Consider the following 26,798-nt stretch of genomic DNA (forward strand, 5'->3'; position numbering starts at 1 on the left):
GAGCAGGTAAACAGGTAAGTAAGGAAAGGTCCAAAACAGAAACGGAAGCTTAACGGCCATTTTAAAAATGGAGGAGAAAGAAATCCTAGGAAAGAAGGAATAAAATGAAATGTAAAAAACGGAGTAAACAGTCTGTTGTGGAGTGGAACTGAGGTAAGAGAAGCTGAAGGTAAAGGGCTGCGGGGAGGAATGGGAATCTGCAGGTATAATCGCATTAACCCGCGTAATTCAGAAAAACGGATAACTGGCAATAAAATAGCGAGTTTAATGCGTAGCCTAACAAGCTAAGAGCTCATACGGAATCCAAACATACCTTTTAGACCAGAAAGTAATTTAAAAATAACCTTTAAAAGAAAGTTTACTTCAGTTTTTTGATATTCCATGACCACTTCTACCATGTGAGGAGGTAGCCTAGTGAGACGGACGTCACAGGACTTGTCGCTTGTTGTTGACATTTTTACACTTACTGCACTATAAACCCTGATTTTGTTTTAAATTAAACAATTAAGGGGTTGTTACTTTTTTCATGTTTTAGAGGGAATCATTCCCATTAGCCTACTAAAATTAAGTGGTTTGCAATATTGAGGAAAAATATACAGTGGAGTGATTATGTTAGGCAGAGATTACTCTAGGCCTATATGATATCATTTTACTCATAGTCGGACACCCTCAAGAACCCGGACACGCTTCTTTGCGGCGTTGGTCCCGTCCTTTTTATTGAAAATTTCGAAAAGATGTGGGGGTTGGAAGTAGCCTAGGTGTCCGGTATTTAGGGTAATTAAACTACCTTTGTGTGAAATTCCATGTCCATCCAAACATATATGAACATATTACGACGACTTTAATAAACATTACCCTGTTCGAGTGAATAAAATGGGGCAATTCGGCATTGGATGACGATCTCGCTACAGTTTACTGTCTACTCTCGCAGGCTTTGACTGGGGGTGTCCGTCTATCTTTGACTAGGCTAACCGACGAAGGTCTTCTAGTTTTCCCACTAGGAAAAAAATAAGGTTAGCTGACCTTACAATTCCTATACGTATGTGTTTGTGACAAGTTGTCTGTTGTTGTCTGTTGTCAGTTGCTGTGTTTCAAGCTGCTTATATATCGGGTGAACGGACAAGGAAGAACGCAGGCACCTATTACGCGAAAAAGCGTCCATCTACAGGTAAGCGGACGAAAAGGCTGCGTCCGAATCAAGCGGCCAAAACCAGACTTCGTTTTTGAAGCTCATTTCCTGGTCTTGTTGTTCCTGGTTGCTCACTAGCGCCACTACGGTTGGCTCCAGTATAGGTGTTTTCATATCCGGTTTCCATGTAAGTCTACGGTACAAATGCGGTCAAAATACAAAGTCAATAATTTTTTCTCATGAGAACAAATAGTCACAATATGTGTATTTTATTCGTCTTATGACTGTCCATGGGTCGATTTCATGATTTATTGTGTCATTTGGGCACTGTTATAATATTTGTTGTGGACCAATGAGGTACAGTTTGCGTCACTTCCTGATTACTGCGGAGGACTAAGCTACAGTAGGGGCTACAGTCTGTGGTCACTGGGGTGGGAGGTGGCGCCTCTTGGCCTTGACATTGCGGCTCCTACCACGGTAGCATTGCTTTGGAATAAATCTTATTTAATTTCGGTGAGGCAGGATAGCCTATATTGTTTGTAGTACCGTAACTTGGCGTCATTTTGATATCAATACTTTGAATGGCAGGCCTGGATTTTGGCAGTCTGAATGAATGAGTTATAGAATCATGTATGTCTTGTATGTGTGAGTAACTTGGCATTTTTGTACGTTGAAAACGTGTTTTTCATGAGATATCATTTCTTTTTGCAAAGCGTTTTATTATGAGAGTGAGAAATGCGAAGTGACCCTGTAAGAAGCGGTTGTGGATTATGGCTATCCTTGTGTGAATTTATACAGTCTGATGAGCGTGTACCATTTGCTATATATGTAAAACAGTGGCTGTGACAAAGGGTGCAGTGGCGTAAGTGTAAACGCCTCAGAAACGCAGGTGAAATATGGCCAGTGTATGTACTCACGGATTTGACAGCCATCCAACGAGCCTTGATTGACAAAAGAATCAGCAAGCCCGTAGAATTAGAGCTCCCTAAGTCGCAACTTGTGTACCCTTCTGTCCTGCTCCGTTTTCTGTTATTTCGTGGAGATGCACTTTTAGTGTTTGTAAGGTTTATAAGGCATTTTGATAGGCTTATCTGGAATGAATGAATAGGTAGGAATCCTCTTCGCTGTTTTGCTAAGCTAGAACCGGAAAACTTGATAGTGGAGAATAGGAGCAGAAGCATAGGCCTATGTCCCAGCAGGCTTTGCATATGAGAAAATAAGAACAGTGTGAGAGAAATTAGGAGATGTGATGAAATTGCGTAGTTGAAACAATATGTTTTTAGCAGAATGGGCATGGGTAGGGTAGGTGAAGGGTAGGTGAAGGTTGACATGATCATAGACTATAGTGCGAAGTAAACGAAGTGACCATGAGCGAGCTTAGGTTCCTTATCGAATGGTATATATAACAGTCGGTATAAAGTACTAATTATTAAAGTGGAGGGTTAAGTAATGTGTGAAATTCGTTACACTGATGTGCTTTTTTCATGTTCAGTACGAGTAGTTATAGTTATGAGTGAGTCATGATTTTAAATGTAATGTTTTAATGGGGAGTTGCAGAACGTACATACGTAGTAATTGTTTGTATGTGGCTAGATAGAGAACAGGGCGAGGTAACATGAATGCAGAAACGTGGGCGTTTGCCGATAAGAAGGTTTTGTACGGTAGACAAGTGAAGAAATATAGTTAGTAGAAATGGCACAGTGGTGAACTGGTGTAACTTTTTAATAAAAGGAATACATTTGCCGTCATGAAATGCATATGGGTGGCCTTGAGTGAGTTTTGGTAAAGCAAATATAAGCGTAAGAAAACGTTAGTGTAAAAGAGGAAATTATCTGCCTGAAGGCGAGGCGGGATTCAATCCTTCAACCGGAGGTTTACCAGTCTGTGACTTTGCTAGTGCAGCACCATGACATAGCTATGCAATGCGTGAAATATCATTAGCAAACCTGTCCGTGGTTTTAAAGAAGAACACAGGCCAGTAAGCACAGAAGAGCTCCCGTTGAATCCATATGGCTTTGCAATATTGTAGCCGGTTAATAACTGAACATGCAGACGTTACGTCATAATGCAGTGTAGCCTATACGTTCGGTGAACGGCGGGTAGATATGGTGCAAAAGCAATAATTGAGAAGTAGTAGACAATTATTAGTGATTAAAATTATGAATTATAAAATGCAGGTTAAAGAAACATGTCCCTAGCTGGGATTGAACCTAAGACCCCATATTCCCAAGACTGTAACCTTACCCACTAGGCCACAGGCCGATTAGCTGTTTAAACTGCAAATGTTTCAGAGTAAAAATGCATGGGTATTTTGCGTGTGTATGCAAGTTTTTGATTGGGTCGTGTAGGTCAAGATTTGGCTGATGTCGGTAAAATGTCCAATGGGGAGACATGTTGTTAGTGGGATAGGCGGCAGGAAAAATAAGAATGAGAAGAAGAAGAAAGAGAAGAAGGAGAAAACGCAAAATCCCCTTAGTTTGGGGCTTTATTGTGTGGACATGTGAAGTTGTTTATGAAATCTGTCTGTTGAAATGGGGTCAGAATGTACAGAATTTAATGTTTTTAAGGACTGAGTGTCTGTGGCTGTTGTGGTTATTTCTGTGGGGAACCCTGAAAAGTGCCAAACTCTCGGTGCTGTATAGGTATGGGGCATGCCCCCGCCAAGGCGTAACTTGGCGGGATGGCATACCTGCCATCCCAATGTTCTGAAGATGGACTACTAAAAGCGCATCTTAATTACTTCGCCCCGTGCATTCTTACAGTGATGTTTCATGCAGGCTATATAAACGTGGACAACCCGGTGAAAAATATTACTTCATTACCAGGGTTGGAATTGAATTAAAAAAGGAATATAGGCTACCAGTCACAAAAGTGAAACGAAATGGTTGTCACATTGAGAATGGTTGCTCACGCTCATCCTCCTGTCCACTCATATTTATCGACATGAATCCCAATTAATTTGATTGTATGAAAATAATTCATTAAATTTAATGCAAGATAGGCATACCATGTTAGGCCTACAAATTTACTACTGTACATATCATCATTCATAAGTTTTAAACATGTGGAATTAAAAACAATCTAGCTAAAAACGTCTCCTATCCCTTTTTCTTGAAAGACAGACTTCTGTGTTATGATTAATATGCTGATTATGATCTGATTATAAGCCTATGCATATAATAGCTTAAGAACCACCGCACAACTCAGTCATGTTGATCGTTTGTTTTCGTGAACGGCTGAATTGTGCTTCACTTTAAATGTTGCTGCCGTAAGGAATTGTGGGGCGGCATTATCTCCTTTCCTTTCGTAAAGGACGGTCCAGTGTGCCCTATGCTAAAGGAGATAAGATAGGAAGCATTGAAGCACCTTTCCTTAGCATTTAGAGAATTCGAACAGCTCTTATCATGGCTGCCACTTAGATACTTCCGGGTTATTTCACTTAGTTAGGAACCTTCCTAAGCACAAAAATTTTGTCCTATGTCTTTTCCTAACCACTGTTCCTTGACCTCGATGGAAAACGTCATGAGGTTAAGGAAAGATGTTAAGGAGAATTTTTTAAAAACTTAGGAAAAGACAACCGCGGTGCCCGTGTTTCTGCCCGCGTTTCTGTCTGTGAGTTCTGCCCTGCCTGAGTTCTGTTTTTTTTTTTTTGAAAATTCAGCTGTTTTTGTTTTTGAAAGTGCCCTGTCTGGCCTTGTTTTTGTTCCCTGTTTTCTGTTACCTGTATGAGAGTAAAGTCTTTGATTGTATTTGCCATTTTGGAGTTCCTGGTGTTTTTCCCCACTCTCCGTTTGGGTCCTGGTCCCCCGTTACCTGACATATCTTAAATCCGGAGGAATTAAAGATCTTTAACTGAAATTATGACTAAGTCAGAGCTAATGTGGAGATCTCTAATTTGAGTTATGACTAGTCATAATTGAAATGGCGATACAGTATCTGGAGTTCACGTTTTGGATAGTCAAAACTGAATTGTAGATATCTTAATTGGAGGTCCCATACAACTGAATGGCGAAAGTAACTTCAATCTTACTAGCAAAATGTAATTCGAGATTAAGTTTTTTGATGAGTGAAAATTCAGTTAGAGATCTTAAATTAGCTCTTTGACTAGTCATAAATCAGTTACAGATACCTGTAATCTGAATCTGGTCAGGCTATTAAATGTTTGCGACACAACTCCTTAATTAGCACTAACCAGGCACAGAAAACAAACTAAGATTGGGGGAATTGCCGCCCTCTAGTGTGACGGTTGGATTCAGGTAGAGTTGTTGTTTCCCAAAAATATATAAAAATAATTGGCACCCCTAAAGATTCTTCTGAATAAAATAAAATCAAATGAAATCTACATCAATATTAAGAGAAACTCTTGTGGCCTTCCATGGCTTCCTGTTTCACTGGAGGATTAAACTGAGAACCTGCTTCTGAAACCCATTTTTCATCTTCGCCACAGAGAAAGACAAAGAACTGACGAACGAAATGAAAATGGTTGCTGACCTTTGAAAATCAGGCAATGGATCAAAAAATAAACTGAAGATGCTAGTTACTACTGTGAGGGCAATAATGAAGAAGTTTAAAACTGCTGGAGGGCAGCATGGTGGTGTGTGTGGAGTTTGCATATTCTCATCCCATGTCTGCATGGGTTTCCTCCCACAGTCCAAAGACATGCAGGTTAAGCTAATTGGAGACACTAAAGTGCTTGAATGTATGAGTGTGTAAGTGCATGGTGTGTGTGCCCTGTGATGGACTGGTGACCTGTTCAGGGTTTTTTCCTGCCTCTTGCCCAATGCATGCTGGGAGAGGCTCCAACCCCCCTCACAACCATGTCCAGGAATATGATGTAGGATGGATTTAAGGATGCATATACTGAAAAGAAAAATACGGTGGTGGATCTTTAATGTGCTCATACTGGTCCTGGGGCCCTTGTTAAGGAAAGCAGCATCGTGAACTTTACCCAAGTACCAGGACAATTTAGCCCTAAACCTGACTACCTCTGCCAGCAGACTGAAACTAGTGGATCTTTCAGCATGACAATGATCCCAAATTCACGTTAAAATCGACAAATAAAAAGGTTAATGATGCAGAAGCATCATTGTGCAATGGCTACAACAGTCTAAAGACTGCTGAACTCCCTGAAAACCTGTGAATCAATTGAACAGCACAGCCCATAAGCACGGATCAACAAAGACATCAGGATCTGGAAAGATTGTGGGTGGAGGAAGAGTCTAAGATCCCTCCCAATGTGTTCTCTGGTCTTATAAGACGTTATGTAAAAAGACTCAGTGCCATTATCCCTGCAAGGGGAGGGTGCACACAGTACCAAATAAGGGGTGCCAATAATTGTGATGCACATTTTTTGAAAAATTGTTGTATCATCTGAGAAATGTGTAATTTTGGTAATTTCCATTATATCATTATATATATTCCGTATGTTGGACAATGAAAATATACCTCAGCACTGGTAATCTTTATATTCAACGGTCTTAGTAATTGTTATCATGGGTGCAGAATATTTTGGAGGGAATTGTATTACTGTACAAGTTTATAGCTCAGTTAATTTCCAGATTTGTCTGTTCTATGAGATTTGATGTATTTGTGTATCTGTGTATTATTATGTCTGTGCGTTATCATGTTCTTCTTGTGTGTATTTACAGGTCTGCAAATTTGGGTCAGAACCCACTTGTGAATCTGATCTGGTGTGTTCAGGTGTCCTGAGAATGGGGGGCGCTGTTTTTAAAATGAGTTCCTCAGAGGAGACCGAGACTAACGATGGAACCCACGGCCCTGTGAGAAAGAGGTAAAAATGCATGAATCAGAGAGTTAATGTGCTGTGAGTTAGAGCTGCAGTAAGAGGATGAGTTTAACTGGAAGCTCTGTTTCCATGTGCTGTGAGTTGGAGCTGCAGTAAGAGGATGAGTTTAACTAAGAAGCTCTGTCTCCATGTGCTGTGAGTTAGAGCTGCAATAAAAGGATGAGTTTAACTGGAAGCTCTGGCTCCTTGTGCTGTGAATTAGAGCTGCAGTAAGAGGATGCGTTTAACTGGAAGCTCTGTCTCCATGTTTTGTTCACAGGGTCCAGGTAGATAGGGCTGGGTCACCTGTACCCAGCTGTCTGTCTATGAAGAGTGACCATTCATTGACTCATCCAATCAACTTCAGAGGAGAGTTCACAGGTGATCAAAGGTAATGAACCATGTTCGTATTGAATTAGACCTGCAGCCAGAGGATGAGTTTAACTGGAAGCTCTGTCTCCTTGTGCTGTGAATTAGAGCTGCAGTAAGAGGATGAGTTTAACTGGAAGCTCTGTCTCCATGTGCTGTGAATTAGAACTTTCGTCGGAGGATGAGTTTAACTGGTTGCTCTGTCTCCTTGTGCTGTGAGTTAGAGCTGCAGTAAGAGGATGAGTTTATCTGGAAGCCCTGTCTCCATGTGCTGTGAGTTAGAGTTGCAGTAAGAGGATGAGTTTAACTGGAAGCTCTGTCTCCATGTGCTGTGAGTTAGAACTTCCATAAGAGGATGAGTTTAACTGGTTGCTCTGTCTCCTTGTGCTGTGAGTTAGAGCTGCAGTAAGAGGATGAGTTTAACTGGAAGCTCTGTCTCCATGTGCTGTGAGTTAGAGCTGCAGTAAGAGGATGAGTTTAACTGGAAGCTCTGTTTCCATGTGCTGTGAGTTGGAGCTGCAGTAAGAGGATGAGTTTAACTAAGAAGCTCTGTCTCCATGTGCTGTGAGTTAGAGCTGCAATAAAAGGATGCGTTTAACTGGAAGCTCTGGCTCCTTGTGCTGTGAATTAGAGCTGCAGTAAGAGGATGCGTTTAACTGGAAGCTCTGTCTCCATGTTTTGTTCACAGGGTCCAGGTAGATAGGGCTGGGTCACCTGTACCCAGCTGTCTGTCTATGAAGAGTGACCATTCATTGACTCATCCAATCAACTTCAGAGGAGAGTTCACAGGTGATCAAAGGTAATGAACCATGTTCGTATTGAATTAGACCTGCAGCCAGAGGATGAGTTTAACTGGAAGCTCTGTCTCCTTGTGCTGTGAATTAGAGCTGCAGTAAGAGGATGAGTTTAACTGGAAGCTCTGTCTCCATGTGCTGTGAGTTTAAGCTGCAGTAAGAGGATGAGTTTAACTGGAAGCTCTGTCTCCATGTGCTGTGAGTTAGAGCTGCAGTAAGAGGATGAGTTTAACTGGAAGCTCTGTCTCCATGTGCTGTGAGTTAGAACTTTCGTCGGAGGATGAGTTTAACTGGTTGCTCTGTCTCCTTGTGCTGTGAGTTAGAGCTGCAGTAAGAGGATGAGTTTATCTGGAAGCCCTGTCTCCATGTGCTGTGAGTTAGAGTTGCAGTAAGAGGATGAGTTTAACTGGAAGCTCTGTCTCCATGTGCTGTGAGTTAGAACTTTAGTAAGAGGATGAGTTTAACTGGTTGCTCTGTCTCCTTGTGCTGTGAGTTAGAGCTGCAGTAAGAGGATGAGTTTAACTGGAAGCTCTGTCTCCATGTGCTGTGAGTTAGAGCTGCAGTAAGAGGATGAGTTTAACTGGAAGCTCTGTTTCCATGTGCTGTGAGTTGGAGCTGCAGTAAGAGGATGAGTTTAACTAAGAAGCTCTGTCTCCATGTGCTGTGAGTTAGAGCTGCAATAAAAGGATGAGTTTAACTGGAAGCTCTGGCTCCTTGTGCTGTGAATTAGAGCTGCAGTAAGAGGATGCGTTTAACTGGAAGCTCTGTCTCCATGTTTTGTTCACAGGGTCCAGGTAGATAGGGCTGGGTCACCTGTACCCAGCTGTCTGTCTATGAAGAGTGACCATTCATTGACTCATCCAATCAACTTCAGAGGAGAGTTTACAGGTGATCAAAGGTAATGAACCATGTTCGTATTGAATTAGACCTGCAGCCAGAGGATGAGTTTAACTGGAAGCTCTGTCTCCTTGTGCTGTGAGTTAGAGCTGCAGTAAGAGGATGAGTTTAACTGGAAGCTCTGTCTCCATGTGCTGTGAGTTTAAGCTGCAGTAAGAGGATGAGTTTAACTGGAAGCTCTGTCTCCATGTGCTGTGAGTTAGAGCTGCAGTAAGAGGATGAGTTTAACTGGAAGCTCTGTCTCCATGTGCTGTGAGTTAGAACTTTCGTCGGAGGATGAGTTTAACTGGTTGCTCTGTCTCCTTGTGCTGTGAGTTAGAGCTGCAGTAAGAGGATGAGTTTATCTGGAAGCCCTGTCTCCATGTGCTGTGAGTTAGAACTTTCGTCGGAGGATTAGTTTAACTGGTTGCTCTGTCTCCTTGTGCTGTGAGTTAGAGCTGCAGTAAGAGGATGAGTTTATCTGGAAGCCCTGTCTCCATGTGCTGTGAGTTAGAGTTGCAGTAAGAGGATGAGTTTAACTGGAAGCTCTGTCTCCATGTGCTGTGAGTTAGAACTTCCATAAGAGGATGAGTTTAACTGGTTGCTCTGTTTCCTTGTGCTGTGAGTTAGAGCTGCAGTAAGAGGATGAGTTTAACTGGAAGCCCTGTCTCCATGTGCTGTGAGTTAGAGTTGCAGTAAGAGGATGAGTTTAACTGGAAGCTCTGTCTCCATGTGCTGTGAGTTAGAACTTCCATAAGAGGATGAGTTTAACTGGTTGCTCTGTCTCCTTGTGCTGTGAGTTAGAGCTGCAGTAAGAGGATGAGTTTAACTGGAAGCTCTGTTTCCATGTGCTGTGAGTTAGAGCTGCAGTAAGAGGATGAGTTTAACTGGAAGCTCTGTCTCTATGTGCTGTGAGTTAGAGCTGCAGTAAGAGGATGAGTTTAACTGGAAGCTCTGTCTCCATGTGCTGTGAGTTAGAGCTGCAGTAAGAGGATGATTTTAACTGGAAGCTCTGTCTCTATGTGCTGTGAGTTAAAGCTGCAGTAAGAAGATGAATTTAACTGTAAACTTTGTCTCATGATTTGTTCACAGGATTCACTGCTCACCGGCGTCCAACCGTCTTGTAGAGAGGAGTTCAGAGAAACTGTTCTCAAAACAGGTATTATATTTTTTCTATTTTAATATTTGCTTGTGTGATTGTCTTGTACTGTACACTGCATTTCCTTTGAATATGATCGCATGATAAAAAATGAATTAGTAGCCTTTAATTGATAAGATTGAATATGTAATCAGGTTTTTTAATTTTGTAGAGTGCTACCTGGCCCTCCTGGGCTCACAGAAAGACGCAAATTATTTTTTAGGACCCAAACACAATGGCAGAGTAAGACTCCAAACAGAGTGTTTGAAGCATGCAGTTTATAGTCAGAATTTTCCAAATGTATTGCACTGAGAAACTGATTTATTCTATGGGAACTCTTGATTTATCACAAGTAGTGTCTCTACAAAACCACACAATAAAATGTCCAGTGTTAATTCAACTCTCAACTCTTAACAGATAATGTTTCATCCCACTCTGCAATGTGGGACCAAATGTTATCTGTTAAGAGTTGAATTAACACTGGACATTAACTGGACATTTTACTGTGCATTAATCAGGGATAAAAGGTGCACTTCAGACTCAAGGCTTTGGACCTTCTGCATGTATTCTGTTTAAAAGTATCTGTCCCCATTCTGGCCTTCCTATAAGAGAAAACGTGAGATATATTGCAAGAATCTGATTGTTTCAATGGCTCCGATACAGCACACCACTTCATGTATTTATTTTACACTGATACAGCACACCTCTTCATGTGTTTATTTTACACTGATACAGCACACCTCTTCATGCGTTTATTTCACACTGATAGAGCACACCTCTTCATGTTTTTATTTCACACTGATACAGCACACCTCTTCATGTTTTTATTTCACACTGATACAGCACACCTCTTCATGTGTTTATTTCACACACTGATACAGCACACATCTTTATGTGTTTATTTCACAGTGATACAGCACACCTCTTCATGCGTTTATTTCACACTGATACAGCACACCTCTTCATGTGTTTATTTCACACTGATACAGCACACCTCTTCATGTTTTTATTTCACACTGATACAGCACACCTCTTCATGTGTTTATTTCACACACTGATACAGCACACATCTTCATGTGTTTATTTCACAAATTGATACAGCACACATCTTCATGTGTTTATTTCACACTGATACAGTACACCACTTCATGTGTTTATTTCACACACTGACACAGCACACCACTTCATGTATTTATTTCACACACTGATGCAGCACACCTCTTCATGTCTTTATTTCACACTGATACAGCACACCTCTTCATGTGTTTATTTCACACTAATACAGCTGACCAGCAGCCCTGTGAAGCAGAAGGATCTCACTGACTCACTGGAGAGAGATGAGCAGCACAGTAAGAGTTTTCACTCATTGCTACTGTGTGTCCATTTGAATGCTGAAATGAGCTTAGCATTCAAATATAACGGAGTACAATGTTTTGTAATGTTTTGTTGATTTATAGCATCTACACTTTCATAATAGTGTTTTACGTCAACAGTCTTGCATATAGAAAACATCACACACTACATGTACACAAAGGTGTTTAAATTAAAATATTGCATCCAGCAGTGATTATGGGGCAAGCAAATGCATATGAGATTAAATGTCCCTGAAAGAGATTCAAATCTGGTCTGAGTTTTTATCCAGGATTAATGAGCACTGAGCATAAAAATTATAAGATGATTAAATTACTACATGACCCATGAAGACCATATTTACCACATCATACTATGAAAAATTAATAAATTGAATGTGATAAAGGAATTGAATCCTTTTTCATTGTTTGATATGTTTTCATTTTGTGTGTAGAACACACTGTGAGAAGTGTGTAACACCTTAAGATGTGTGTAAACCATTGTGAAAATTGACTGCATATGTATTTTTTATTATCTGTTCTGTTATTTTAAACATTGTTTCTCATGTTTCCTCTCCTCAGATAAATCCATAGAAAGAGCCCAGCAGGCAATGAAAACTGCTCTGAAGAAGAAGTTTGAATGCATATTTGACGGTTTAGCAAAGCAGGGCAACCCAACCCTCCTCAATGAGATCTATACAGAGCTCTACATCACAGAGGGGGGAAGTGGGGGGGTCAATGATGAACATGAGATCAGACACATTGAGACAGCATCCAAGAGACACACCACACAGGAGACTGCAATCCTCTGCAATGACATCTTTAAGCCTTTACCTGGACAAGAGAAACCCATCAGAACTGTGCTTACAAAGGGCATCGCTGGCATTGGGAAAACAGTCTCTGTGCAGAAGTTCATTCTGGACTGGGCAAATGGAAAAGCCAATCAGGACATTGATTTCATCTTCACTCTTCCTTTCCGAGATCTGAATCTGAAAAAGGAGGGAGAATTTAGCCTCATGGAACTTCTGCAGCACTACTTTCCGCAACTGAAAGAGATCAAAAGTTTTGAAGATGATGAAGTCAAAGTTGTGTTCATCTTTGATGGTCTGGATGAGTGTCGACTTCCTCTAGATTTCCAAAGCAATAAGATCTGCTGTGATATAACAGAGTCATCATCAGTGGATGTGCTGCTGACCAACCTCATTCTGGGGAATCTGCTTCCCTCTGCTCTCCTCTGGATCACCTCCCGACCAGCAGCAGCCAATCAGGTCCCTCCTGAGTGCGTCCACCAGGTGACAGAGGTACGAGGGTTCAAGGATCCACAGAAGGAGGAATACTTTAGGAAGAGAATCAGAGATGAGATAAAGGCCAGCAGAATTATCTCACACGTAAAGTCATCCAGGAGTCTGCACATCATGTGTCACATACCAGTCTTCTGCTGGATTTCTGCTACTGTTCTGGAGACAATGTTGGATAAAGTGAGTGGAGACCTGCCCAAAACTCTGACTGAAATGTACACACACTTCCTGCTCATTCAGACTAATGTGAAGAATGAGAAGTATCATGGCACCAATGAGACAACCCCAAAGAAAATGTCAGCATCAAATACAGAAATCATCCTGAAACTGGGGCAGCTGGCTTTACTACAGCTGGAAAGGGGCAATCTGATATTCTATGAAGAGGACCTGAGAGAGATGAGCATTGATGTCTGTGAAGCTTCAGTGTACTCTGGGGTGTGCACAGAGATCTTTAAAGAGGAGTGTGGGTTGGGTGAGGAGAAGGTCTACTGCTTTGTGCATCTGAGCATTCAGGAGTATCTGGCTGCCTTGTTTGTGTTTCATTCATGTGTGAATGAGAACAGAAATGTACTCAGAGCAGAACAATCAAAACCTCGCAGACGCAGAGTCAGAGTGCAGCTGTCTGAGTTACACACGACTGCAGTGGATCAGGCCTTACAGAGTAAGAATGGACACCTGGACCTTTTCCTCAGATTCCTTCTAGGCCTCTCTCTGGACTCCATTCAGACTCTATTAGGAGGAATACTGACACAGACAGGAAGCAGATCACCTGTACCAGATCCACAGACACATGACAGGAAAGCAGATCAGAGAGCATTGAGAAAACAGTATTGTACATTAAGGAGAGGATCAAAAAAGAATCTTCAGCAGAGAGGACCATAAATCTGTTCCACTGCCTCAATGAACTGAATGACAACTCTCTAGTGGAGGAAATCAAGAATTTCCAGAGATCAGGAAAACTCTCTAATGAAAAGCTGAAACCACACCAATGTTCAACTCTGGCCTTTATGTTACTGATGTCAGAGGAGATCCTAGATGAGTTTGACTTGAAGACCTACAACACATCAGCAGCAGGTTATGAGAGACTGCTACCAGTACTCAGGAACTGCAGGAAGGCCATGTGAGTATTATGTAATTATTAAAGTAGATAATGACAGCATGTTATTATAAACACTTCATAGTTAAAGTGAAAATGGAATACAATAAAGTTGTGAGGCAAGTGAGAATTATGATTTTTGAGTCAAGCTATTTTAACAGATTGTGCCCTCATTTAATGAATACAGAAGTAGCATCAAATGTAAAAAATGTATCCAACATGTAAAATGTATTTTATTAGATTTAATTAACATATTATCATTAAAGATACCAGTTATTAAATGCATCATGAATTCCTTGTTAGGCAAACCAATGTGATGGATCAATAATGGTCCAAACATACAACTCGCAGATGCCCAGAGCCGAGGACAACGAGGAAAAAAAACGTTGTTAGGGGATTCAAATGGTAGATTAGCAAGCAGAGCAGAAGAAACAGAGGTGCCCACGTGCGATAAGGAAAACCCCGGCAGAATAAGGCTATGGGAGCATAGCTAAGGGAAACAGAGGCAGGGGCCAACGCAGCCACGAGGGCAGACTTGAGACAGCCATCACCAGACCATGACCAGTTCAGCTTAACACAGCACTACCAATGATGATCCAGTGACAGCACTAACCGCTCAGTCTGCCAGAGACTCTATGGCTATGCCTGCCACCCACTCCTGCCCCTCAAATATAAGAGAGACTAAAAATATATGGTTTGAGCCTAGCTTTAAATAAGGTGATAGTGTCTGTGCCCGGAACATGGGCAGGCAACTTGTTCCACAGGAGGGGAGCACGATAGGAGAAGGCTCTACCACCTATGGTACTTTTAGATATTCTAGGAATAACAAGGAGGCCTGCACCCTGTGAACAGAGCGTTCGTGAGGGAATATAAGGAAGAAGTAAATCATTTAAGTACAAAGGGGCAAGCCCATGTAAGGCTTTAAAGGTAAGAAGTAGTATCTTATAGTCTATTCGGAATTTAACTGGCAACCAGTGAAGCGATGCTAACGCTGGGCTGATGTGCTCGAATCTCCTTGTTCTAGTGAGAATACGAGCTGCTGCATTTTGAATTAGCTGGAGCCCTTCAGATAGGAATTTGCACATCCAGACAAAAGAGCATTGCAGTAATCTAATCTTGAAGTAACAAAAGCATGAACTAGCTTTTCTGCATCATGTAAGGACAGTATTTTCTGAATTTTTGAGATGTTTCTCAAGTGATAAAAAGCAACCCTGAACCAAGAGAGTGCCTGTCCAAGGAGGCCTACAAGATTTTCAAGTCTATCCAGAAGGATGAGGTGATCAACTGTGTCAAATACTGCACTTAAGTCTAAAAGCACAAGTACAGAGATGCAGCCATGGTCGGAAGCGAGGAGTAGGTCATTGAGTACTTTGACCAGGGCTGTTTCAGTGCTGTGAGAGGGTCTAAAACCAGATTGAAAAACTTCCAATATATGATTGGAGTGCAAAAATGAACCAAGTTGTTTTGAAATGGCCTTTTCTAGTATTTTAGAAAGAAAGGGAGGTTCGAGATAAGCCTGTAGTTAGACAGGTCATTCACATCCAAGTTTGGCTTCTTAAGAAGGGGTTTGATGGCTGCAAGTTTAAGAGTCTGTGGTATGTGTCCAGATGCTAAAGACACATTGACAATATGTAACATTGGTGTTCCAATCACTGGTAATAGCTCCTTGAAAAGCTTCTTAGGGATAGGGTCTAGAAGACAAGTAGAAGATTTTGAGGAATTAACTATGGCATTAAACTCCATGAGATCTATTGGAGCAAAAGAGTTCAGATAGGCCGCCCGTCTTTCTGAAGATTCTTCTGAAGATTCTGCATCCATGCGTTGAGCGGATGGAAGGGCAGACCCTATATGAGGGGTGGTAGGAGAACTTTGAATCTTGCCCCTGATTTTTATAATTTTGTCATCAAAGTAATTCATCAATTTGATTCTTGGTCAGTCTGGCAACAGTGTTAAACAGGTGCCTAGGATTGTTTCTATTTTCATCAATTAAAGTAGAGATGTATGAGGAACGTGCTGTGGAGAGGGCATGTTTATAAGTTAGTAGACTGTCTTTCCAGTCCTGGAGGAATACCTGCAATTTAGTAGAACACCATTTGCTTTCAAGTTGGTGTGAAGCTTGTTTGAGAGCACGAGTATGGTCATTGTACCAGGGTGCTAATTCCTTATAGCGGACTTTCCTCTTCTTAAGCGGTGCGATAGTATCCAGGGTTCTGGAAAGTACGTAATTTATGTTGTCTGTCAGCTGATCAATTGAGCTAATGCTTGCATTTTTGTATGCGTTTGGGTGGGAGCCACAGTGCACAAATGAACCTGGGAGCTCATTAATAAAAGCATTTGCAGTCCTGGAGGAAAGCTTACAGATAAGGTAGAATGAAGGATCTGGTGACACATGACAGACTTGTGAAAGTTGGAAAGTAATTAAATAATGGTCTGATAGCACAGGGTTTTTAGGCATAACTGCTATATTTGCTATTTCTGTATCATAAGTTAAGACCAGATCAAGAGTATGGTTATGAGAATGTGTGGACTGATGTATATGTTGATCGAAGCCAATAGATTCAGTGATAGACAAGAGTGCTGATCTGAGAGGATCACCTTCACTATCCATGTGAATATTGAAGTCCCCTACAATTACTACTTTATCTGAATTAACAACCAGGCTGGAAAGGAAATCAGCAAACTCAAGTAAAAAGCCACTGTATGGCCCTGGTGGCCTGTATACAATTGCAAGGATAAAACGGACTGCTTTTTTGTCTGGATGTGCAAAACTGAGAACAAGCACTTCAAAAAAGTTACATTTGAAGCCGGATTTCAAAGTAGCAAAAAGATTAGAATGATATACAGCAGCAACACCACCGCCACGACCCGTCAGACGGGGAACGTGAGTATAGCTGTAGCCAGGAGGGGTGGATTCATTTAAGGCAATATACAGTTTTAAGCCAAGTTTCAGTTACACATAAGATTTCAACTTGGTGATCAGTAATTAATTCATTTACAAGAGTTGCCTTAGGGGCTAGTGATCTGATATTAATTAATCCAATTTTTAGCTGAGTTTTAGCTGAGTTTGGTCAGCCGCATTATTAGTAGAATAACAAGGTCTGATTTTTTGCAGATTAGCCATACAAACACCCCTATGGTCTTTATTGAACTAACATTTGTCCTTAACTTTGACTTGGACAAGTAAACACAAGTGTTACACTTATTCTTATCTAACTCAGTTTGGTGAAGTAGTTCGAACTGTGTTTGTGTAGAAAAAAGAATCCCTCCTTTTAAATGTCAGTCAGTTAAGGACGAATGTTGATTGAATCAAATCCATGTTTTTCAAAAGGGGGGAAGAATCCCCCTTTTATCCCTAGTCCATGCATAGATAATTTGTGAGTGGGAGATGACCAGAGAGAGCCTGCTCAGTCTGTACCCCTCTTACATTGTTCAAGAAGATGAGATATTTTTTCAACATTATGATTAATGTAATGCTGGGTTTGGTTTGGGAGAGGCAAGTGTGGTTATGAATGAAATGTTTGTGTTACTGTATTGTGAGATTAGGTCAGGCAGTAAATGCACCATGTTACAAGGCCAGTAGTGCCACCCTGGTCTCTGCTTTATTCTGGTGTAGGCTGACCCAGAATCCAATAGTGCCTGTAGACAGAGTGAAAACAGGTATGTAGAGGAATTGTAGGATATAATGGGTGTCAGGGTGAGGTCTTCTCAGGGGACTGTTAAAGTGCCTGTTTTTGAGGTAATTCTGTGGCTTATCTCAGGCTAAAGTCTGGCCTGTACAAGGTTCTGAAGTTTCCTAAACCCTGGAAAAAGCTAAATGGTGTCTCCTTGGACAGCACCATCAAATGTATCACTATTCCAACAAAATGAACTCAAGGGCATCATTAACAGTTCCTACATAGCTTTGGTTTCACTACCTGGTTATATGTAACACCAGCAGAACAGATGCACTGCACTACATGGTTATATATAACCTCAGCAAAACAGACAGACTGCACTACAGTACCTGGTTACATGTGAACAGATCACTTTTTGCATTCCTGTTTCTAAAGTGAATCTGGCTTTTGCTGTGTATTGGCTTGCAATGCTGTGGGAAGTTTCTCACAGTTACCAGCAAAAGTAAAGAAGCAGAGCCTAACTCACTATCCACCCTGAAAGATGTGTGTTATTTCTTGCATCTTTACTTTTGGTTGTATCTGTGCCAAATGTCAGAAGAAAGGGGGCCATTTGGGTAAGAATTTCATCTGTAGAACTGTCAGAGTTCTGTCCAACAGGACGTCTAATTCTCAGGCCCAAAGTGCTGCAGTTGGAGAGTGTAGCAAAGAACTTCCTCAGAGCATCACAAACTGAAAATCCTCAACATCACTCTTCATCACTCGCGATTACTGTTACATGCACATATCAGATTTTACAGTATATTGCGCTATTTAATCATGTAATAATATATAAACGCTTCTTTGCAGACTGAACTACTGTGACCTCAGAGAGAGGTCCTGTGAAATTGTGGCCTCAGCTCTTCAGTCATCACACTCACCCCTGAGATATCTGGACCTCAGCAACAATAACCTGAGAGATTCAAGAGTGAAGCTGCTCTGTGCTGGACTGATGAGTCCAAACTGTAAACTACAGAGACTGGGGTGAGTAGTGCTGTGTACTGTGTGACCTTAACTAAATAGATTTTGTGATTATGGCTCTGTGCAGTGAAATATAAAAAGTGCTTTCTCTCTGTTTACTCCTGTGTCCACCAGCATTCTTTCTTTGTCCACATTGTTCTCATCCCTGTCTTCTAACTGCTCTAGCACAACAAAGAAAAGCAGGATAAACCCTCATGAGTCTTAGGGTTGCCAGGTTTGTGGTTCTTGACCAGAATGTAATTTTCAGTGGAGTCTGTAGTATCAGGTCACAGGTGATGACTGAATGCTGAATGCATGATTGACATTGTAAAATATTGACCACTTCAGTACAGTAATATGTTTCACTTCTATCATAACATAACAAAAATAACATAACATAATGACGAGAATAGGCCATTCAGCCCGACATGCTCACCATCTTCCTACCTACCACTAGTGCTTGGTTTACCTACAAACTAGATAGTATCCAGCATCGTATCAAGCCCGGTCTTGACAACCCCCAGAGTTTCTGCCTCTACTACATGACATGCGCCAAGCTATTCTACACAGTGACTACTCTCTGTGTGAAAAAATACTTCCTAACGTCGGTGCGGAATTTACCTTTTGCTAATTTCCTTTTATGCCCCCTCGTCATACTAACAGAGCTGAACCTGAAGAATCTCTTGTAGTTCACTTTGTTGATCCCCTTTATGAATTTAAAAGACTCAATCAAATAACCCTGAGTCTACTTTTACTAAGCTTGAAGAAGTTAAGCATCTGAAGTCTTTCCTCAAAACTTTTATCTTTCATACCAGGAACCAATTTGGTTTCCCTTCTTTCAGCCTTTTCCAGATCCTCTATATCTTTCTTGTAGTACAGTCCCCAGAACTGCACACAATTCTGTAAGTGTGGTCTGACAAAGGTATTGTATAAAATAAGTATAACTTCCTTGGATTTACAGGGCTCCAGACTAACTTTTTACATTGGATGCACTGGTGTGCCAAACTTTTTCATTTAGGTGCAGCAGCACATAATTTAGTTAGACCCAAAATTTTTCACCGCGCCTTTTGGCGCCGTAATAATACATTTTAAGTGTTACCTTTTTTGTCAGTTCCCATACACATTGGTAATTTCTTAACACATGTAAATGATTGTAAACAGGAATAAAGGTGCAGATAAATGTTTTCTCTTTATTTAAATCACAGCACAAACAAGAAATGGCAATAACCTCAATTGTTTAAAAAATAAACTTAAAAAGTGCTGATGTTTAAAGTGCTTGACAAACTCAAATAAATAAATCAAACTCAAATAACTCAAATAAAAGTGTGCGCTGCTCCCGGAGGAGTACAGGGCGCGGTTTCACACATACACACTAGTGATGCGCGGATCGGCTCTGACGTCATCCGAATCCGCATGTACGCATAAATCATCCACCCGCCACCCACCCGAACAAATTATTTTATCTGATTTAGAGACCCGCACCCGATCACACATTACCGCTATTTCTCATTATTTCGCAGCTGTTGCATATGACATACCCAGCACCTGACTCGTCATTCACTAAATCGCTGCCACACTTAACTTTTCTGCCCTTCCTTTTTTAAATTATCTCTCTGATCTTTTTTGCCTCTATTGCTGCTTAGGACAAATGGACGCCGCAATTGGCGCAACGAGAGTCTAGTCTGCTAATTCGCGCCTGACGAAAAATGAAGCTTAAAATATGTTCACATTTTAGAGAATGTAATTAATATTTTCCTCATTAATGATGTATTATTTCACCCACCCGTAACCCATCCGCTATTAATCAGAATGTTAATTTTTATGACTCGGCCCACCCGATCCGCAGATTAACCGTGGTGCCCGCGGATATAACTGCGATCCGCACATCACTAATACACACATGCCTAATTTTTTTCCCCACCCGCATTCAGCGAAGAAGAATATCAGGGTCAGAGCCAATCAGAGGCAGAGTAGGGGCGGGTCTTCGCAGAATGCGGGTGGGAAAAAAAATAACGCTACACACACAGAGAGACAGACCTGCTAAATGTCAGGCGCACCGGTGCGACCAATGAAAATGTTTAGTCGCACTTGACAGATTTTTGGTCGCATGTTCAACCAAAATGGTCGCATTCTGGAGCCTTGATTTATACTCACTACTATCCCAGCATCCTGTTGGCTTTTTTACTGCAACAGCACAGTGCCTAGAACCTGAAAGGATTTGATCAACTATTACTCACAAAATTGAGCACATTCCAATGTCGTTCCTCCCATAAAGTGATCTAGCCTGATGTTTTTATTTCCCACATGTAGAACTTTACATTGAGCTGTATTGAGTTTCATTTGCCAGGTTTCCACCGACTTCTGGATTCACTTCTGTCATATATTGCAGTCTTCATCCATCCCCATTATTCACTACCTGCTCTGCACTCTAATGAAATCCATACTTACACTAGAGCTACCGCGGTTACTGCATTACCGCGGAAACGCAATCACGTGTTGACGACAGGGAAACTTAATGCTACAGGGCATAGGTGGCTTGCTGCCCTAGCCACATACGATTTTGAAGTAAAATATCGCCCTGAGAAGGTCAATGTTGAGGCTGATTTGCTTTCCCGAAACTGGACACTGAGACGTGGAGAAACCTTTCACAGGGTGATGTGAAGGCGATTTGTGGTCGTGTGCATGTGCAGGAGTCTAGTGACAGTGATGTGCACTTGGCAGACAAACTAGGTGTTCCAGCAGAAGGTGTTCCTGAGCTGTATGCTTTTGCAACTCATCTCAATTTGGGTCAGCTAGAACAGTTCACCCGAGAAGACTTGCGAGAAGCGCAGCTAGAGGACAGTGTTCTCAGAGTAGTTAGAGAGGCTTTGAACACAGGTCAGTGGCCGGCAAACTAGAGCTGCCGCGGTTACTGCATTACCGTGGTAACGCAATCACGTCACGTCCACCGCAGAGTCAAGCTGATCACCGCTTCACCGCTGGGTTTTGTTTTTTTCCCGTTTATTTTAGGCCAATTGGTTATGTTCCAATTTTACTTGTAAAAGTTGTGATCTGAAATAAATGCAATTGCAATTTTAAAAATAATTATAATTATAATTGTGTAGCCTATTTTCTTCACTCCATGTGTTCGAAAGTTTTACACTCACAGTTGCGCAGTTAACTGTTCTGATCAGGAGAATGTGTCACCCAGAACGTGCTTTGCAACTGTTGGCTACGGAAAGTTTTCGCTTCAAATTAGGCTAAAAACATGGATCTTGTAGCGAAACCCAATGTTACTTCTCCTGTTTGGGAACATTTTGGCTTTGAGCCCGATGAAGATGGAAAGCCAAAGAATTTGGATGAGGCAGTGTGCCGCATTTGCAGCAAGAAAATCAACGTCATGCGAGGAAACAGGACAAATCTAGCATCGCATCTTAGGACCACTCATCGTCCGTTATACGATGCAATGAAAGGCACCCCATCTACCTCGGGAGGTACCGGCTCGGCACTACGTCAGTTAGGAGTCTCAGAGGCATTTGCCAGAGTGACTAAATACAACCGGGACAGCAACAAGTGGCGAGCACTTACAACAACTGTAACAAAGTATTTGGTTGTGGAGATGGTGCCCTTCCGGACTGTAGGAAAGCCATCATTCCGAGCTATGCTTCAGTCCTTCGACAAGCAGTATGAACTGCTGGGCAGAACCTATTTTTCGGAAACAGCCATTCCAGAAATGTACTTGTAAAAAACAAAATCGTAGCCCGGAGGTTTAAATTATAATTTTTTTTATGGCGGTTACCGCAACGGTTTGAATGGCTTCGCTAATTTTTGCGGTAAGGAAAAAAATCCCACCTGTCCATAGCCACGCTCCCAAACACCATCTAAAAGCACCCTCCCCTAGGCCTGGAAGCTAGGCCTCTTATAGAGCCCATGGTTAGGTAATGGGCCACAGCTGCAGCAATACCTCTCTGTAGGGCCGATGCTGCCCCCTGGTGGACAGCACCCCAATTCCTTTCCTGGCATCACATGTTAAACAGGCAAAAGCTTTGAGGATATGCTGTGGGGCACTCAGAACAACACCAATTAATGCATTACTAATGAGATGGGAGAAACACCACTGAGGCATAGATGGATAAAACTTGCTTTGCATAACTGGATTAAGTTTAAATGATCTAGTGTAGATCACCCTGCTAAGCCTCCTGTTGAGAACTCATGGAAGTGGACATGCAAGGGATTAATTGTTAATTAATTGTGCTGCAACATGATGAACAGACAAACCAACTAATAAATAACTCTCCAGTGCTTCCTCAGGCAGTATGTGAGAAGGTCATCCAATTGATCTGGCGTAATCTGAATTATGGAGTGAAACATTCAGGCGAAGAGCCACTTCCTCCAAATGGCTGAACACTACAGGGTCAATCTCTGTGATGCAGCTACCTGGAACAAACTGTCAAGGCATCCACACAAAAGAGCACATAATGAGGACTAGCATTTTCAGCTAGGTCAGCCAGGCTCAAGCCTCTGGCTATCTCTTGCCTGTATAGGAAACAACAGTTTTCCTATTTGGCTCAATCCTGAAAATATAACTAGAACTAGATTAATCATTTTTAATACAAACCATTCACACCTACATCCTAATTATGATTTAATACCATAATGGAATTTCTGGGACATGCCATTCAGAAACTGACATGGCGAGCTAACCTAAGTTTTAATACCTTTAAAGGTTCACACAAAGTAAGGTAACTCAATACAGTTTGATGTTTTAGGATACAAACACTGTTTCTAATCTATCTATTGATTACATTTAAATGTTTTTCATAGCCTATTGCCAACTGGTGAAAACTTATCACAATACTGTACATTTGTAGTGTAGTCAGGTTATCCACTAGGTGGAGCCCTAGGCTTTTCGAAACAGGATATACCAACCAATGTAAGACGTCAGTGAGGTAGTGAGGTAGCTTGTACAGGAGATTGAGTGCAGCCGTACTGTATGTATGCCACAGTTCTTTAAGCTCCAAAGTAAAGTTTATCATAAACTCTTCTATGTGGTCCTGTTCTTTTCCCTTCTGAAGTTATCCCAGCATTATTCTGCAGTTCCCGTTGAATGTCTTCCCTTTTCAGTCCTGTTATGTTCCCTTGCTCTGTGAGTCTGCGTGCATGTCTTAATCCTGCAGGTGGAGCTGATTGCTCTATCAAAAATATGCAATCTGTTAGTCACGAAAAGACTGTTTACGATTACATACATTTGGATCCTTTGATATGCACACACATTACAGCACCCAAAAAATACTTATGGTAAAACAATGTGCTTACATATCACCAAAACAAACTTTTATTTGGCAATATCTCCCAAAATGTTTATCAAAATCCCTCACCTTTCGTTGGAGAGAAAGCAAGGGTCATTCTGAGTGTTTATCCTGAAATACGTCACTCAAGCTGCACTACCTAACCAAAAAAATAAAATCTGTGTTACTTTTTTCCCCGCTCTGCCCTACTAACGTAAATGTGGTAAAAAGCAACCGGTGTTGAAGCAAGACATGTACAGTGAATCTACGTACTCTGGTATCGATCATCCAGTGGAAATATTGTGACACTATGACATATTTTCATTGACAGCCCCCTAATTAACATATGGATTAAAAAAATACAGAAATAAATACAGAAATATATTGTGGCACCGCACTGGGCGTGACGGTGCAGGCGGGGCGGCACAGAAATACACAGACCGGAGGTTTGGGGAAAAATAGCCCAACAGGGCCTTTTATTTACCAAAAATTATATACAAAAAAACCAAAACCAAACTCGACAACTAAAGTCTCTTGTCAGAATTAACTTAAAGTAAAGCAACCAAAATTAGGAGTAACAGCGTCCGGGAGACCGCTGAGGGGATCCCTCTTCAAAGCAGGAAGAGGGATGTGGTCCTGCGTCTCCACCGGATTCTGCAAAGTAGGGAAAAAGTTATCAACAGTTTTCAACAGCTCTCCTGCAGCCCAAAACCCCCTCTCCTCAAGGGAGACAAAAGGCCTCCTTTTAAGCTCCCAGCCATCTCCCTGGAGTGGCGGCAGCTGTGTTGCCTCATTGATTGCAGGTGTGTTGACTGCAAAGGAGGGAGTTGAGGAATTTCCAGTTTGCCGCTCTCCAGGGTCCTGTGGCTGGGCTTCATAGTGGGGCGCTGTCCTGGGTCCTGAAGAGCTGGCCTGGTGGCAGGTTTTAGCTGATGCCTATAAGGCTGGGAGGGGCACTGTGGGGGCATGCCCCGATCCACGTCACTATATATATATACAGGCATAAATTAATCAAAACATAAATAAGGAAATAAATATATACAGAAATAAATGAATCAAGCAATAAATAAATATGGAAATGAACATCCACAGAAATGAATGAATCAAGAAATAAATATGGAAATAAATGCAAATACCCATTTGTCAGATTTTGTCTATTAATTTATTTGTACATTCATTAATTTTTACATTTTCTTGCTTTTGTATTTATTTATTTATTTATACATTAATTTATTTATTGAGTCATTTATTTATTATTTTAAAATTTTTGGTCCTCCATATACCTGTAGTACCAGTCAATGGCAATAATCAGTTGTGGTGTTTCTCTGCAGCCAGTAGATGGCGCTGCAGTGTATTTCATTTGCCGCCTTGGTTACATTATTAGATGAAGATTGAATGTTTTTAAAATATAAAGATGTTTGTAGACTGAAGGTGAGGTAAAGTACACCATAGTGATCATACTACTGCAGTTTCTTGTGTTAGCAAATGAAATATGTTTGCAATCATGTTGTTTGCCATGTGATATCATCGCAACATGGAACAGTTTTGTTAATGAAATCCTTGCAGGAAGCCTCCAACCTTGAGTTGAATTGGCTCCTTATTTTTAGTTATTTTTTGTTAATTGAGCCAAGTGATGACCTTTTTTTGTGGATTAGTCAGAATACTTTATGAACATAATTAATATAAACTCTTCCTGTTTTTGTGTGTACTGTGTACATCCCAGGAATGCACGTACTGTACAAATAGGAAATTCCACATTTATCTGCTGCCAAGGTGCACAGTGTGACAATTAGCAGTGAATTTCAATTGTGTGTGTGGTTGTATGTGTGTGTGTGTCTGTGTGTGTGTGTGTGTCTGTGTGGTGTGTGTGTGTGTGTGCGCATGTGTGTTGTGTGTGTGTGTGTGTGTATGTGTGTGTGTGTGTACATGTGCGTGTGTGTGTGTGTGTGTGTGTGTGTGTGTGTGGTCTCTCCACAGGCTGGGTTGGTGTAATCTCACAGATGGCTGCTGTGATGTTCTGGCCTCAGTCCTGCGCTCTCCTCACTCAGAGCTGAGAGATCTGGAGCTCAGAGACAATGAGCTGCAGGATTCAGGAGTGAGAGCGCTCTCTGCTGGACTGGAGGACCCACACTGTAAAGTGCAGAGACTGGGGTGAGTACAAACACAAACCCCTTCAATCAAAAAGGGTTCCAATGTGACAAAATACAGCACTAATGTCTAAATATAGCACTATATAGCACGACCCCCTGGACGATGAGGCAGCCCTCCTCCCTCTCGGAGCGTAGGGAATCCTGGGCTGCTCGGCTGGCTGGTGGGGGTGTCACCGGCTTGGGCTGTTCCAGGGGCTGTGGTGGGGTGGCTGGGTTGGTGGGCTGGTTTCCTTGTGGCGCTGGGGACCAGGAACCCTCGTGGCTGAGGTGGCCGCCAGTCGGCTCTGCTGGCAGGCTGCTGCAGGCTTACCCCCTCATGGGCTCCGGGCAAACCAACCAGGCCAAAACAACAAACTAAAACAACAAAAGGGACAAAAAAGGAAGCAAAACGGCGCGGCCACCGCTCGTGCGCCGCCCGTAGCTGACCCGCCTTCCCGGCCAAGTCCAGCTCACGGCGCGACCACCTCTCGTGCACCGCCCGTAGCTAACCTGCCTTCCCGGCCAGGTCCAGCTCCCCAGCGTCCCAGCTGAGGATCACTTCCTTCCCCTCCCTGATCATCTCCCGCTCCCTGTCTTTGGCCTGGAGGATCTGTCTGAAGCCATGTCGGGAACACCTCAGTTGCACCTCCTCCAGTGTGCCTCCAGGCTGGCCCTCCTGTGCCTCTTCCCTGTGCCGGAGCAGCCCCACGTTGGGCGCCACTGTGGCAAACATGCCTGCCACAGGCCACCGAAGTGGCTTTCCTAGGGGCCCTCCAGCACAGAGACACAGGGAGATGATGTTCAAACCGTCCACATTTATTTACGAGGTTGGCAAGATGTTACCGCCAAGGAGCAGATATAAAACTGTCATGACAGAGGCTCCCTTCTGTGAGTGGGGATGGCAGATTTAACCTGTGCACACTGATTACCTCACTACGCACAGGTGCAGCCACTCCTG

At 42.0% G+C, this 26,798-nt stretch overlaps 1 long non-coding RNA gene across 2 annotated transcripts; it reads left to right on the forward strand.

The window, feature by feature from the left end:
- Positions 1-25: 25 nt before the first annotated feature.
- LOC118218958 lies at positions 26-25,722 on the forward strand. Of its 2 annotated transcripts, none has more exons than XR_004763602.1 (3): positions 26-153; positions 1,082-1,168; positions 25,689-25,722. It is a non-coding gene; the product is annotated as an uncharacterized LOC118218958 (long non-coding RNA). The 2 variants fall into 2 exon arrangements; XR_004763601.1 differs by lacking the exon at positions 25,689-25,722 and adding an exon at positions 5,577-5,776.
- Positions 25,723-26,798: the final 1,076 nt, after the last annotated feature.

Source organism: Anguilla anguilla, chromosome 19, assembly GCF_013347855.1.
Source record: "Anguilla anguilla isolate fAngAng1 chromosome 19, fAngAng1.pri, whole genome shotgun sequence".
Lineage (NCBI taxonomy): Eukaryota > Metazoa > Chordata > Actinopteri > Anguilliformes > Anguillidae > Anguilla > Anguilla anguilla.